We start from the raw sequence: 15,817 nt of genomic DNA, 5'->3' as shown, positions 1-15,817 counted from the left end.
TCCGTCCTCCATCCTATGACCCGGAAACCGACTGAGCTCAGCCATCTTGTAGGACATCTCTATTCTCTAATTGCATCGCGAGGAGGCGAGGATTGAGGAGTGAGGAGGCTTCCCGAGGAGTCATGAGCGAGGATACACAGGTGTATCCTTTGTGGAAGTGTTTCATCGACTAAACATGATGCACGTATTAATTTTGTATTAATATGTTATTATTGTTACGTTTACATGTACAAGACACAAATGTATGTCAAATAAAAACAACTGACAGTTGCAGAATTATATCAAAGCACAAGAAAATGAAAGAAACAAACTGTAATACTATACAATAAATAAAAAGCAGTTTATAACTGGGAATAATTTGTTGTTAATAATAACTGGTAATATTAAATAAAATACAGACAGATGTGGTATTTTGTGGTATTTTTAGGATATATCATTCCACTTGACTCAATTCCAATCAAAAACAAACTAAAAGTCAATGATAATGAAACTAACAGACCATAAGGGTGACAATAACATGCTAGAAACATAATAATCACTGCAATAATGAGTAAATCATAGATTCTTAAGCATTTGCTCATTCATTATGCAGCTAATTATGCGGGCTATTATGTTCTCTCAGGTGATCTCCAGCATTATTCATTAGCTATCACGCCTCCTCGCATATTGGCTTTGTGAAGAAAAACTGTCTTACAAATTGTAAATTAATATATTGTTTTATGTGAATGAGTAGGCTCAATGATTCTCACATCAGTTTAAAGAAAAAACTCTATGCAAATACACGCTGGAGTCAAAAGTCTTGTGAACACATATCTATTGTGTGTTTGAGGCCTTAATTTTAAAACAAAGTTGTTGTTGTTTTTTTCAAATAACGTGCATAAACATTTTTCTCTCAAAAATACAAGCATGTACATACATGTTGCTCACATATTATGGTAGCCCAGTTTGTGGTGAATACAGTGTAATTACACTGTTGCCATTAATGTGTTTATAAGCAACTGAAAAAAAACACAAATGTCAGAGCATGTCAAAACTTCTAAAGGGCCCCAAAAGAGCTCAGACTCCAGAGGGTTAAATCCAAACAGGTACTTTTTGGGGGGCCGGGCAGTGTATATACAGACAATTAAATCATATTATCTTCACTGTTCTTGGATAATTTGACAAAATGCAGCGTGACTGGAATTACACAAAATCAAACAAATTGGCCGGGCAGTGTTTGGTTGCAACTCTTCAGGAGCATAACAATGTTTTGGAGCCTTCATCCTTCTTTCTCTCTCTCTCTGCCATCAGCATACACACAGCAGGAAATGTCATATCTGACATATTTATAGAGCAGCAGCAGACTATTTCATCAAATGATTCACTTGCCTTCTGCAAATAACCCAAGTGGAAAACTGCTATTAATGTATGAGAGCACACTCATGGCATCCTGGGAAAAATTAATAATCCCACACTTCGCTCACCTGGGAAAGCAGTTCTCCTCATTGCATTTAAACACGTCTAGACAGTCTGATGCATAAAAACACTGGGCATCTTCCTGACGTGAGGGTCACTTCTCTCCAGCAAACTCAAGTCAATGCTCAACCTCATGTGAAGACGAAACTAACAGACACATGCATCATTTTGATAAGTGTCCCTGTGTGCTTCCTGTGTGTCTAACCAGCACTCATCATGCACTTCCTCTTCCCTTCGCTGAGCCATCAAAGCGCCACAAATGATTTATGACCTGGTCTGGCACACAGAGTCGCCTTTGTAAACAGAGATCAGCATAAGAAATGGTCACTTGATGTTCCTTGCAGCTATGACTGTATATCATAATGATATTTGTAATATTTGTATTACTATTAATAATAATGATAATAACTAACAATATTGTATTGTAACATTCGGGCTGGGTAAAATAAAATAATATTTTTAAAAAACTATGAAAATCAGACTTAAAATACTTTAAAAACAAATTATATTAAGTATTTTAAAATTCGTGTCATTCAACCAGTGTTTACAAAAACTCACTGTTTCAGTAAATTCAGTGTAATTGTGTCACAAATGACGCACTATGCACTTATACACTGTGTAATGTGCACTATGTACACTCAGCTGTGAAGTGCATGCATTTTATATGAATTTTATAAGGTAGAAACAAAAGCAGTCTTTATTATAATCCACACAGAAAACTCAGGGGATCGCAGGATATAAACTAAAACTCAACCACATTCAAAGACGATAACGGACAAATGGACTAGGGTGGTCTCAGCCCCGGACGTCACGCTGGCTGAATGTCTAATTCCAATTAACTGGAAACACTTGAGGAGTTTTGAAGTCGTCATCTGATTGGTTGAATTCTACAGGTTGTCCGGGTGACGTGTGTGTCGCGTTCTTTAACGGTCCGCCTAGAAACCAATGCCACGACACAGTTTACAACTGTGACAATGAGCACTTACCAGGATCAACTAAAGGCTGGTTTTTCAAAATGATGTGAAGTTCGCTGCTCCATTGTTGCAGTAAACTTGAACAACAGTCATGAATGAATAATTTGTAGATGCATGCCGGTATGTTATTGCAGGGACATTGTGTCAGGGTTCTGTCACTTTGGTCTAGTTTTGGTCTTGGGTTTGTGACAGAGCCCTGACACTGCTATATTGTCATGTTTTGTGGCTTGTCACGTGTTTCTTGGTGCCATGTGCTCTCATGTCTATAGACCCTTTTCACCTTTCCGGGTTTCTGAGAGCGGAAGTCTTCATAGTTGGGTTAAATATTATAGCTGTAAATGAGAGAATACATTAAATATTTTTTTGTGAGCCCATTTGCTCAAACAGCAAAAGAAAAACGCTACAATAATGATTTCACAACTTTCAAAAAGAGGGAAAAAATAGAGTGAGATTGATAACGGCAGTCAAAAGAGAGAAATATGTTAATTTTTACCATCACTCCCATAGACGCTGTATTACAAACGCCCTCACAGCAGCGGTAACTTTTTTTATAAATTGATGCAAAAATAATCAAATACAAAGTATTAGTGTAATAAATCACTAAAGCCGACTCAAAACGATGTAGTATACATGCCAGGCCAGTATGTGTCACTGTAATTCTGCCACAGAAATACACTAAAAACAGAGAAGAAGAGTTATGACTAGAAGGGGTACAGCAATGGCAGAAGTGAGGCAAAATCTCACAATAAAATAACAATAAATAAATTAGCTGCTTACCAGATTGTGTTTTATTAACACCTGTACCTACCCCAACCCTAAACCTACCCTTACAATAATGCAAATACAGTCATTAAATGACGCAATACTGATGTGCACATACCCAGTGCCTGTAGTTGTATCCCTTTCTAGTCTTTCCCGTGCTGGACGTGGTGTGATGACACCACCGTTGCACAAAATATACGGGTTGGCTGTACACACGAATACACAAGGGTGTCGTTTTCAGATTTATCCACTCTGGGATCCGGTTTCAAAAAGTATCGGATTAATCCTCCCAAAACGCCGGAGTACAGCCGATGTACACTCAGTGGCTGTCCGACTTCACGCACTCGTTTGCATCACTCCATCAAGTGAACTGTATTAGTGAACTAACGTAGGGAATAGCGAATGAGGGTTTAGGGGGCGATTTTGGATTCAGCCTAGGACTGGGGAAACTCATGGCTCATATACACAGAGAACGCAATCAAAAGTGAAACAGAACAGGTGCGTGGAGTTAGGAACTATGGAAACGAATTAATTGAGAAAACAGGGAAACTAACTAGGAACTAGGAAAAGAAACTAAAACTGAGCATGCCTGTTACAACAGCATGTCCTGTGGCATCCATCCGGCCTGATTTAAATCAGTGTGCACAAGTGTTCAAATCTGGAGTCTCGTCTTTAAGGGGCCATCACTGTTGATGCTCGCACTCATTAATGGATTTACAAATGGCCACATGCTGCTTTTACACCAGAGAACATGTGGGTCACGTTAAGGTCTGCACAAATGAGTGTACATCAGGGCCAGATGTTTGTTTCTGAGGGAGCTCTAGGTAAATTATTAACGCTAATAGCCTCTTATCGCATACAATTAGGCACGCAAAGCACAAGCAGATTTAGCTAATGGCCCCTGGGGCCTTGGACTCTATAGAAACAAACTGCTTCTAGCTTCACGGATGCCTCCACCTTTAGGTGTATTTTAAGCACCAGTCTGACTTTGGACGTGAACAGCTAGCTTACATCCTGAGCTGAGGCTTAGTTGCAGCTTCGAACATTCAGCTCAATGTGGAAAAGTGTGGCGAGTTCAGACGCACTGTATGCAAAGACGATTCTGCTTGTTAGTTTGTCTTCCAGCTGTCTCCGGGTCCTGGATTTTACTACAGCATCGTTCCACAAGAGAGCTTTGGCTGTCTAAATAGAGCTCATCCAAAGGCTAATCACAGGCATGCCTGATCCCCCAGCCCCAACATGCTCTAAATAAAGAAATCCCCAATGCACACAGCTCATAGACTCTGCGGAGCCCTACCTTGACTACTTTGGAAGTTACAAACCAGTATACTATCCACTGATATATCTTCTTGCTCATTCCTTTTCTGTCTGCTTTTAAGGTGCATGGGGGAATGATTTTGAATCGTCCATTTAAAATGTTTTTCTCTACGCTTCTTATCTGGATATATGCCACGTTATAATGCTCTTCTCCATCATTTCATCATCATTTGATGAATAACTGCTGCCACGATCAATAGAAAGTGCACACAAACAATGAGATGAAACAGATTTTAATTTTATCTATCTCTCTGTCTATCTATCATTCTGTCTGTCCATTAGGTCTATAAATCTTAAACTTTTTACTTAAATTTTTTTAGAAAGGTTTTCTGAAAGCTTACAAGAATGAGCATCGAAGTATTGTAAAAGAAGTCACTGATGCATTAGTCTCAAAACTATAGTAGACTAATAGTGTTTAATTCGTGAATGAATCAGTGGTTTTGAACCAATCATTAAAGTCAGCAGTTCATACATTATGGATTTGTTGTCATTCATTAAGAAAACCCTTATGATGCTTTAACACTTTAGACATGCATATTTTCATATTGCATAATAGAGCTCTGCAGTGATGGTTTATTTTTGTAGGTCAACCCAAAAGTTAACATCGCCCTAGTCTCAGCCTCAGACGCCCAGATGGACCATTGGCTGAGCATCTGATGCATATGACACACTTGTCTGGAAACACTTCAGGAGTTTCAAAGTCGTCATCTGATTGGTTGAATTCTACAGGATGTCCGGGAGATGCTCGTGTTGCGTTCTTTAACATTTCGCCTAGAAACAAATGCCGCGACTTCAAACTCCCTTGTGAAGAAGAACGCCGTCGTGTTTACAACTGTTACAATGAGCGCTTAACAGGATCAACTAAACGATGGATTTCAAAACTATGTGAAGTTTGCGGCTTAATTGTTGCAGTAAACTTGAACAACATTCATGAATTAATAGTTTATCACTCTAAAAAAAATGGTGGTATATAGCACTAAAAGTGGTTCTTTGGCTCGTAATCATATGGGAACCACTGTAAGTGCTGTAGCAACAAGTCTTGGTGCTTCAGTGGTTCTTCAGCAGTTCTTCACCGGTTCTTTGGGATGACTTTCAAAATTATGTGAAGTTCGCAGCTCCATTGTTGCAGTAAACTTGAACAACATTCACGAATTAATAGTTTATCACTCTAAAAAAAATGGTGGTATATAGCACTAAAAGTGGTTCTTTGGCTCGTAATCATATGGGAACCACTTTAAGTGCTGTATAGCAACAAATCTTCACTCTAAAAAAAAAGGCTCGTAATCATAGGGGAACCTTTTTTAGTGCTATATAGCACCAATTTTGGTGCTTCAGTGGTTCTTCAGCGGTTCTTCAGAGGTGCTATATAGCACCTTAGTCAAAGAACCGGTGAAGAACCTCTGAAGAACCGCTGAAGAACCTCTGAAGAACTGCTGAAGAACCACTGAAGCACCAAAATTGGTGCTATATAGCACTAAAAAAGGTTCCCCTATGATTACGAGCCAAGAACCATTTTTGGTGCAATATAGAACCTTTTTTTTTTTAGAGTGTTGGTGCTTCAGTGGTTCTTCAGCGGTTCTTCACCGGTTCTTTGTAATGACTGAGGTGCTATATAGCATCGCTACCATATACAGAACCTGTTAAGATATGGTGCTATATAGCACCAAAAGTGGTTCCCCTATGATTACGAGCCAAGAACCACTTTTAGTGCCATATAGCACCATTTTTTTAGAGTGATAAACTGTTCATTCATGAATGTTATTCAAGTGATAGATGCATGCCGGTCTGTTATTGCAGGGACATCGATTTTACATTTCACGCCCCTAAACATGACACGGAACAAAACGAACTGTGATTGGTTGCGTTACATGTCAGTCAAATGTCCTCTTGGGGCGGCTCTTGACAAATGAAAGCTGCAATGACCAGACCTCCAGACCTTCTGCCGTCAGTCTGAAGGTCTGGCTACGCGAGACTAGCATCACCCTGGTTCCCTCCAAAATATAAAAATAAAGTTAGCATCACACGATTCAACGTCACCATCACTAAGCTTCCAAGTCTTGATTTAAAATCTAAAAGTTGAAAAGTTTGAATGGTTTGCAAGAGCGTGAATATAACCACAATGAGATTATGAAATCAAACTAGTGAGTAGATGAGTTTACCTGTTCGGCCTGATGACGTATAATGTCCCATAATGTAAATATGCAATCTTTAGAAATGGTCACTGAATGACTTAATTTTTTTAGTGAATAGACTGAGATGAATCACAATTCCTAAAACATGTCACCGATGCATCCATCTCAGCACTACTGTAATTCTTAATCAATCTACAGACTTTGTAATTCTAAAATAAAAATGTGTGAATGGAAAGTGGACTAAAAATACATAAATATTATATTAAATATTTGATATATACACACCAGACTAAGCTCAATTTAAGATTGATATGGTCTGGGGAGTCTGCAATGTATTTTCTACTGCACAAGAGGCGTGATAAACGAGCATAAATTAAATGACTCTGTTTGCAATTGGATAGTCCTTCAACCAATCAGACCACAAGAGGCGTGATAAACGAGCATAATTCAAATGACTCTGTTTGCAATTGGATAGTCCTTCAACCAATCAGACCACAAGAGGCGTGATCAACGGGCAACGACCCATCGCTTCTCTATCCGTCATCGTGTTAAACCCGCCAATAGCGTGCCAGATGGATAAGCCAGTCTGTGATTGGTTCCTGCAAAAGTGTAACAGAAGCAGTAGAAATGAATGTACAGGTTCCCAGACTGAGTTGCAGGGCGAAATCAAATCGCCAGCAGATCAGGCTGGGTTTACCCAGTCTAACTAACAACTATTTCTGATAACCTCCTCACCCCTAAATAACACAATAAATAAATGAATGACGTTTACTCTACAGATTTCCCTTCCTTTATAAATGGGTTGTTGTTGTTGTTGACAAGGATAAACTGCAAAGTGGGTTGACTTCTTCTAATGGTCGAATATCTGTCTATGTGACACTATACTCTATTTGATAGCTCACAGCCAGAGAATATTATTACTTTTTGTCACGAATAACTGCCATGATTCTGCCACCTTTTCAAATGTAATGGTCTTCAGACCACGGATGTAACTGAATCACCCATTATTTGAAACAAGGAATTGAATTGAATGCCACCAATCATAATGCAAAAATATAAAGAGCTGTTAACCTCATTTCAAACAAAGGTTCAGCACACCAACTCCACAGTCATTTCTATAATTAACCAGGTCTGTAAGATGAGAGTCAATTCACATGCTTAAGCCTATGTGTGCAGACCATGAGTCAACCTCTCGAATTAAATAAACTTCTCACAAAATGAAATTACATCATGGGGACGGATCTCAATATGTGTGAAGCAACACATAGCTGATGCTGAACCCAAATCGTCCCCAGTGAGAGGCTCAATCAGTTAAAGAGGCCGTTTTATTGAAGTGTCTTGTTCTCAGTCTGTCTGAGCCTCTGCTATTGTGCTAACAGGTGTGATCGCAGCACAGCACCTCACATCACATCACAGATTACTGCGGTCCGTCTCCACCTGTCAGCCATCAGATTAATAACACGTCTTCCACTGAACCAAGCCGGAGAGTTCTTAACTACGTGATCGGCTGTGACTCGGGATGGGAATCGTGAGGAATTTAATCATTCTTGATTTGAATCCACTTGATGATTCTGGTTCCATGATGATCTTTCAGTGCTTTTGACTAGGCATTACATGATTTAAAGAAACAGTACACCAAATGAAAATACTGTCCCTACTGGTCATTTGCTCACCCTTATGTTGTTCCAAAACTGTATGACTTTAACCCCGTTTCCACCGAAATTACCCGGAACAATTTGTCCCAGGAACTTTTTTTCCCAGGAACTTTTTTCCCCCAGACCTGCTACTGTCTGCGTTTCCATCGCGGTCTAAAGTACCATGAAGATTAGTCCGGTGGCGTAGGACTGCGCGCGACTTTCCACTGGATTTCGTCTTCCGCAAATACACTTAATAAAGCCTGAACCTCGTTGGCGTTCCATCTGTCGTATTTTTTTAAATTTCATTGTTCATGCAGGTTTGCGCTGCACAACATCAGAAAGATCAGACCATTCCTAACAGAGCATGCAATGCAGCTTCTCGTCCAAGCCCTGGTCATTTCTAGGCTTGACAACTGCAATGCGCTTCTGGCTGGACTTCCATCATGCGCAATCAAAACGCTTCAAATCATCCAGAACGCAGTGGCATGTCTTGTCTTCATGTCACACCTCTCTTCATCTCTCTGCACTGGCTACCACTCGCTGCTCGCATCAAGTTCAAGGCATTGACGCTTGCTTACAGATCCATCACAAACTCAGCACCCGGATACTTCGACTCGCTCCAACGAGTCTACACCCCCACCAGAACCCTTCGCTCAGCTAAGGAGCGACGGCTCGTAGTACCATCACAGAGAGGCATGAAATCCCTTTCCAGAACATTTTCATTCACCGTTCCCTGCTGGTGGAAAGATCTTCCCACCTTCCTCCGGAAGACAGCTCTTCCGCATGCACTTAACCTCATCTCTATTTCCTCCCTATTCTAGCTTGTGCTGCTCTGGGTAATGTCCAAAACTTTTCTTCTCACTTTTCACTTTTTGTGATTTCTTGCCTCTTCATGACGGATTGTTCCCTGTATTCTTCAGTTGTAAGTCGCTTTGGAAAAAAGCATCTGCTAAATGAATAAATGTAAATGTAAAGTGTTGATTCGAATAGCAAACAACTCTTACTGCACACACCACAACTGACTTTTAGGCTGAAATAAAATGCTGGGTGAGCTCAACCAATCAGCATGTTCAGCGCCCAAGTCCCGCCCCCGAAAGTTGCTGAACTTTGAAAAAGTACTACCTCGAGAGAAGGGCTGTTTTGAGGGAGAATTTTTTACCTGGAACTTCATTTAGACCCCGGTTCCTGCGGTCGAAACACATAAAAGTTTGTGTTTACATAACATATGTGTGTACTGTGTATAATTATCATGTATTATCATATCAATTATCATACAGCACCTTTAAGGTGAGTAAATAATAGAATTAAAATTTTGGGGGGGATCTATTCCAATTGCACGCAATAAGTCTTGGCCTCTGCTGAATAACAATACAAATTATTCTACTACAATTATTCTAGTTGGTGTTTGCATGTTTTTTTGTTTGACACTATTAAGGGGGTAATTAAATGTCAAGAAATTGCTTTGACACTCTTAATTGAAAAATTGTTTGCATGCTATTGCATGTTGATTTAGAAAGAAACTAGCTCCCCAGCAGACATACTTCAGTTTGTTGTCTCAATATAACAATTAACTTATTAAGCAGCAGGACGAACAAGCAAATAACAAGCTGAGGAAACACTGTTTACATCACCATCTTTCAAGATGATAAACACACCACTGACAGCTGAAGGATGAGAAACATTAGGCCGAAGAACAACTGAAACTGAAAGAATGTCTGCCGAGAAACTGCTGTAGAAAAGCATGTAATTCAGTTAAAACAGACACAGTTTACTGCAAATGTATCCGTGTGTACTTCTGGACACAAACCAGAAGATCAGATTTGGCGTTATTAGAATTATTTATATACTGTGTCTACTAAGGTTTTTATTAATATTTTGAATTAGCTTTTGTTTTTAGATTTTCAGTCTTCATTCTAATTTTGGAAGGTCGCATTTGTCGGCGGCATATCATTGAGGTTACTTAATTTCAGTAAACTGACCTCTACATTCAAAAGTCATTAAGAAATTTCCAGGAAATTTACTAGGAATAACGGTCAATTTTATAATGGTTACTGTTCTGAAATAAAACATCCTTTATGACGTATGCGGTCAACAACCGCAAACTCTGGAGAACGCAGCCTTCGAAATGAGACTCAGCTATTGTATCTTTTAGTGTTCTTATTCTTATTCTTCCGCTCTCGAGTTTATGGCAGCCCATAGAAACATATGGTTAAAAGTTGTGAAATTTGGCACACAAATAGAGGACAGTCTGAACATTAACCATGGCAATTTTGGAGTCTCTAACTCAATCCCTCTAGCGCCACCAACTGTGAACCATTTTTGTGCTTATAACATCTAAAAAGTTGGACCAAAAATCATGAGGGTCTCTTTAGATTCGATGAAGCATGCTGAGTCGAGCGGTATCCAACGGTTTCCCATGTCTGCCATTTTTGTATTTTGTCGTAAAAAAATTTGCTTGGTATGTGTCATCAGCATTATGCCCTGAAAGATACTCAAAAAGTTTCAAGGCAGCACCAACTTGCGGTCAAATTTTGACATTTTAAAAAATGCTAAAAGTTTTCGATTAGTTTTGCCTATTGTATTGTAATGAAATCTTAATATATTACTTGGGTCATGCCGAGAACATAGATTTTGCCATATTCGGCAAAACTTCCTGTCTTCCATTTAGATTTTCTTTACAAACATACTTTCTAATTCCTCCTAGACAATTTGTCTGATTTTCACCAAATTCGAGTCAGATCATCTTCAGACCCTGCCATCAAAATGTTATAAATTTCATGTTATTTGATGAAGCGTTTAGTCTAACGTATTAACAAATTTGATGCCAAACTGCTTCTGGGGCTGTATCTCTGGAAATATTTGACATATCGACACCAAACTTTATGTCTGTAATTGTCACCCAACACTGACCACACCAGGGCTGCGTTTCCCAAAAGCATCGTAAGCCTAAATTGATCGTAAAAACGATCGTACGAGTGATCTTAATATTAAGGTCTGTTTCCCAAAAGCATCGTAACTTAAGTAGCACTTGAAAATGATCGTAGATCTACAAGTGCTCTGGAGTAATCGTAAAGCTCTAAGTGTATCGTAAGAAGACAGAGTTATGAGGTCACCTACAGGACAACCGGCAGATTACACCTTTAACTTTATTCAAGTGCATTGTGATAATACTATAAGGTTTTGATTGTACTTTATTGTACACTTTTTTATTATTTTTTTTATTTTAATATTCTCATTATTATCAATGTTGATTAAAAAAAACAGTTCTGCTGCTTAATATTATTGTGGAAACTGACTTTATGATCACTGGATTTTATTATTTATTTTTTTATGAGGGCAGGTTACAAACAAAAAAAATTATAAATACACATCTGAATTAAATGCGGATATTTATTTCGTCTTTTTTAAAGGTATCTTTTCTTGTTTGTTTTTTTCTTGTTTTTTTTTTGGCCTCAGCCTGAAGGTAGTTGCTTTATATAGACGTGTTTTGATTGCTAATCCACATCAGATGACAATTATTAGGTGAAACGTTCAGAGGAAACGATTCCATATAAGGTTATATTTCAGAACTTCGCAAATGGACAGCGACTTTTAAGTAGCACTTAGAGCGCGTTCTCGCGCGTTCATGTTAAGTACATTTTTGGGAAACGCACGTGGAATTACTGCGAGTGATCGTAACTTCGCTCGTAGAACACGCTCTTTAGAGCTAAGATACATCGTTATTGGGAAACCCGGCCCAGATCAATTTGGTGTCAGCGCCACCTATTGGTCATAAGTAATAAGCGAATATATCACATTACAAGTGACTGTATTTGCCATTTTGCTTAAAATCGTCTCAAAATTTTTTCCTCATTTTTGCAGTCGATTTTTAGCTCCTCATTCTGCCTCTGTGGAGGTGCTTGGCCCCTTAATTGCTGCTTGCAGCTTTATATTTTATTACTTTTTAAGAATATTTATATAGCTTTCATTTATTTTAAATTCAGTTTTAGTAACTTTAGTACTCAATCTTATTTCAAACTTATTTCAGATAGAAAACTCTATATTTATTAATTTTTTTACTACTCGCTTTATTTCAATTACCGAAAAACATTTTAATAGTTTTAGTACAACCAGCAACACTAATCAGATTATTCAGCAAAAATTGCATGTGACATCGGTGCAAAACAACTTTTATGGAATGTCCTGCTCTGATATTCATCAAACTCTATATTTTTTTGTTACTTTCACATGGTAAAAACGTAAATGTGTCCTGCTAGTGCTAAATGTTGGCCTCACAAATATATCTCTAATCAATACACGGTTGACGTACTTCTAATGTCACACAGTTTCGTCAGCCCAAATGATAGTAACAGAGATCATAATAACATAATAAGCATCTTATTTAAGCTTTTTTTAAACCTTTACTTCTTTACGTGGTTCCTCATTACTGCATTAGTTTGTGCTTGTTTGAAAACGAGCACATCTGCAGCTATTCCTGGGCATTTATCCGGGTAACAGATGAGACCTAATTGCAACTGAAGCTTTGATCATTTAAAGGACTTCGGCAGAAGATGCTGAAGATGTTTCAAAGCAATCCTGACAGTATAAATGTGGTCTGCTGCAGCTGTGCTGGAAGTAGACAGCTGGCTCTATGATGCATCGATGACTCAAGACTCAACACCATCCGATCCAAAAACAACGCATTTTTCAGTTTCTTCTGCAAGATTACAGTGCTACTGACTGATTTACATATATCAGTTAGTGGTTGTCAAATCTATCAAACATAAGGTTTAAAAAACAAGCATGTCTATGCTACAGCAGTTCAGGACCCATATTTTACAATGGAAATCAAGTGGTGACACAATAGAGCAGATCATTGCAGAAAAGTAAATAAAGATGTATTAATATTTTCATGAACTGCATGCTTTCAACAATATGCAACTACTACATTACCATGACATAGGCAGAATAGTAATGGACAATTTTGTAAATGCATGAACATGACACATGTCTTCAACAACAAAGAATAAAGGGTTTTCCCATTGAAAATCAAGCATTTGGCCTTGTTTTTTCTCTGCTCTCAGCGACCCTATCAGAACAGATTGGTGACCCATTTTTGTGGCGCAACCCACCACTTGAGAACCACTGGTATACAAACTGCAGCTTATGAATCTGTAATGCCATAGTAGCACAGATCTAGACAGTTACAAAGGCTCTGACGGGCTCCACCTCTTCTGGGAGTATCTATAATTTTCAGCCTACTTAACATGATCCACAAGGTCCTATCCGTCGATGTATGGATCTAAATTTGGATATGTACGTGGGCAAGAGAAACAATGTCGGGGGCACATCTGCAAAGATCTACACGAAGACCGGAGAAAATGTAATACGGATGTAAAAATGCATTTTCAATCCAGTTCTTGCCCTGCTACAAACCAACTCTGGAATGTTGTCATTATTTTTTTTTTCTCATCATTATCATCTTAGAATCACATTTGATCACCATATGAAAAGTCTATATAATAATAATAATAATAATAATAATAATAATAATAATAATAATAATAATAATAATAATAATAATAATAATACATTTTATTTGTAACACACTTTACATTAAACAAAATCTCAAAGTGCTACAGATTTAAAACAAAAAAATAAAATAAATAAGAATAAATAAAACTGAAAAATAAAGTAACAAATTAATCAAAATCTCTGCTAAAAAGGTAAAATATCTCATATCTCTAAGCGGAGTCCAGCTGCACAAATGCTTCTTTTCTCTAGCAATGGTTTTGACCCACCTAGAAGGGAGATTTTAACCAAATGTTTGAATTAACAAGGCTTTTCTATTAGGCCAATCTGTAATGTGCTATTTAATGGTATGTTTCTCACAGTGACAACTTACCCCATACACACAGAGAAAATGGGTGGCAAAACTGTACCTTTAGGGGTACAACCGCTTGTCGCTGGGGCAGTACCCTTAAATGAACATCTTTTTTACTTCTAAAAGGTGCATATTAGTACCTTAGTATCTTATTAAAAAAATATGTTATTTTAAGGGTACTGCCCCAGCGACAAGCGGTTGTACCCCTAAAGGTAAAATTTTGACACCACTTTTCTCCGTGTGTATACTGTTACAACATGCATCATTGTTAGTCAGCATGCGATAAATGTAAAGTATCTTTCTACATGTGCCAATTCAAAAACGGAATTTCAAAAATAAAACCACCCTGAGAAAATAATTGTGACAACTAGCCCCGCTTACAACTAAATAGGTCACCAACATCCTAAACTCTTCCCTTGATCCAGATGACTATGTCCAGAGACTTAGAAAGGAAACTTTTTAATTATTATAATTGGACAAAATCTGACAAAATTATGCCTTTGTCGATATGGGTCAATGGCAAATTGCAAATAGGGGTCTGTTAGATGCAAGAAGAAATTATGTAGTTTTTTTATATGTGTGTATATATATAGGATATATATATATATATATATATATATATATATATATATATATATATATATATATATATATATATATATATATATATATATATATATATATATATATATATATATATATATATATAGCTACACACACACACATTGACTCTTCATTTCAACAGTTTCTGTCATAAATCTTTAATTCTATTTAGTAACCAATGACAAGGTTGCGTTAACAACTTCATGCATGCTTAGGATGACTAGCTCAAATAACCTACTTCAGCATCTTTCAAGCATTAACCCTTTCAGGTGCGCACCAAACGCTCTGCTCTTTGTTACAGGTTTCTCGATACTATGAATCTGAATGCAATAGCACTATTACATTTTGCATAAAGACTGAACATTTCTGAACACCTCCTGAACATTTCTGCACACATCGCCTTTGCATCATTGTATCATGCGTCTGCAAACGCTTCACTTCGCTTTACGACTGCACAAGCATCTTCCTATCCATATGAATGACCTGTCCGCACGTTTTACGCGTCCTAACTGAGTGTTTTGTCGGCTTTGTTGTTCAGCACACACCCCTGCCATCATCATATCCACGGGGAGACTCATTTCTGCCATAGACTCCCGAGGAAGGAGCGCCTCCACGCACCCGTATCCACGATAGCCAAGATGATCTGCGCTATTCCTCATTGTGCCGTCATGGATATGTGTGATCGTAATGCTAAAGATCTGCACCCGGGCAGTGTTGTGCTCGCCTACCTGTGTGTTTGGAGAGTTGTTCAAGCAAAATGTGAATGTAGACGATGGGTCAGAGAGCGCAGCGGCCGTGCTGGTCCATAGTGAAGCGCTCTAGCTGCTCTATCTCTCCCCTTCTGTCTCTCTCTCATCCGAGAGCGATGCTCGCATCAGCCGCTAGATGCTGCTGAGGGGTGCACCGCGTGTACACAATCTGTAGATCAGATGCCACAGACCGTCAAATATGATCATCCTTGTGTTCCTTTTTAAAGGCATATTATTTTAGCATAATTTTATTTTAATCATTAATCATTTTACGTTTCAATCTGCTTGTATTGTTCTTATTTATTTACTATAGGTTTTATTTAGA

At 38.2% G+C, this 15,817-nt stretch overlaps 1 protein-coding gene across 1 annotated transcript in view; it reads right to left on the bottom strand.

Annotated features, from left to right (window-relative positions):
• slc4a3 (solute carrier family 4 member 3) overlaps positions 1 to 15,600 on the bottom strand; it is a gene marked incomplete at its 3' end in the record, with an annotated part of 141,307 nt that extends 125,707 nt beyond the window's left edge. Inside the window, exon 1 of the mRNA XM_079822147.1 lies at positions 15,472 to 15,600. The remainder of the gene's footprint in view (positions 1 to 15,471) is intronic.
• Between the last annotated feature and the right edge of the window lie 217 nt (positions 15,601 to 15,817).

This window comes from Gobio gobio (assembly GCF_949357685.1).
Source record: "Gobio gobio genome assembly, chromosome: 7".
NCBI classification, from domain to species: Eukaryota; Metazoa; Chordata; class Actinopteri; order Cypriniformes; family Gobionidae; genus Gobio; species Gobio gobio.
The sequence above is the reverse complement of the archived record's forward strand: the minus strand, read 5'-3'. Positions and strand labels throughout refer to the sequence as shown.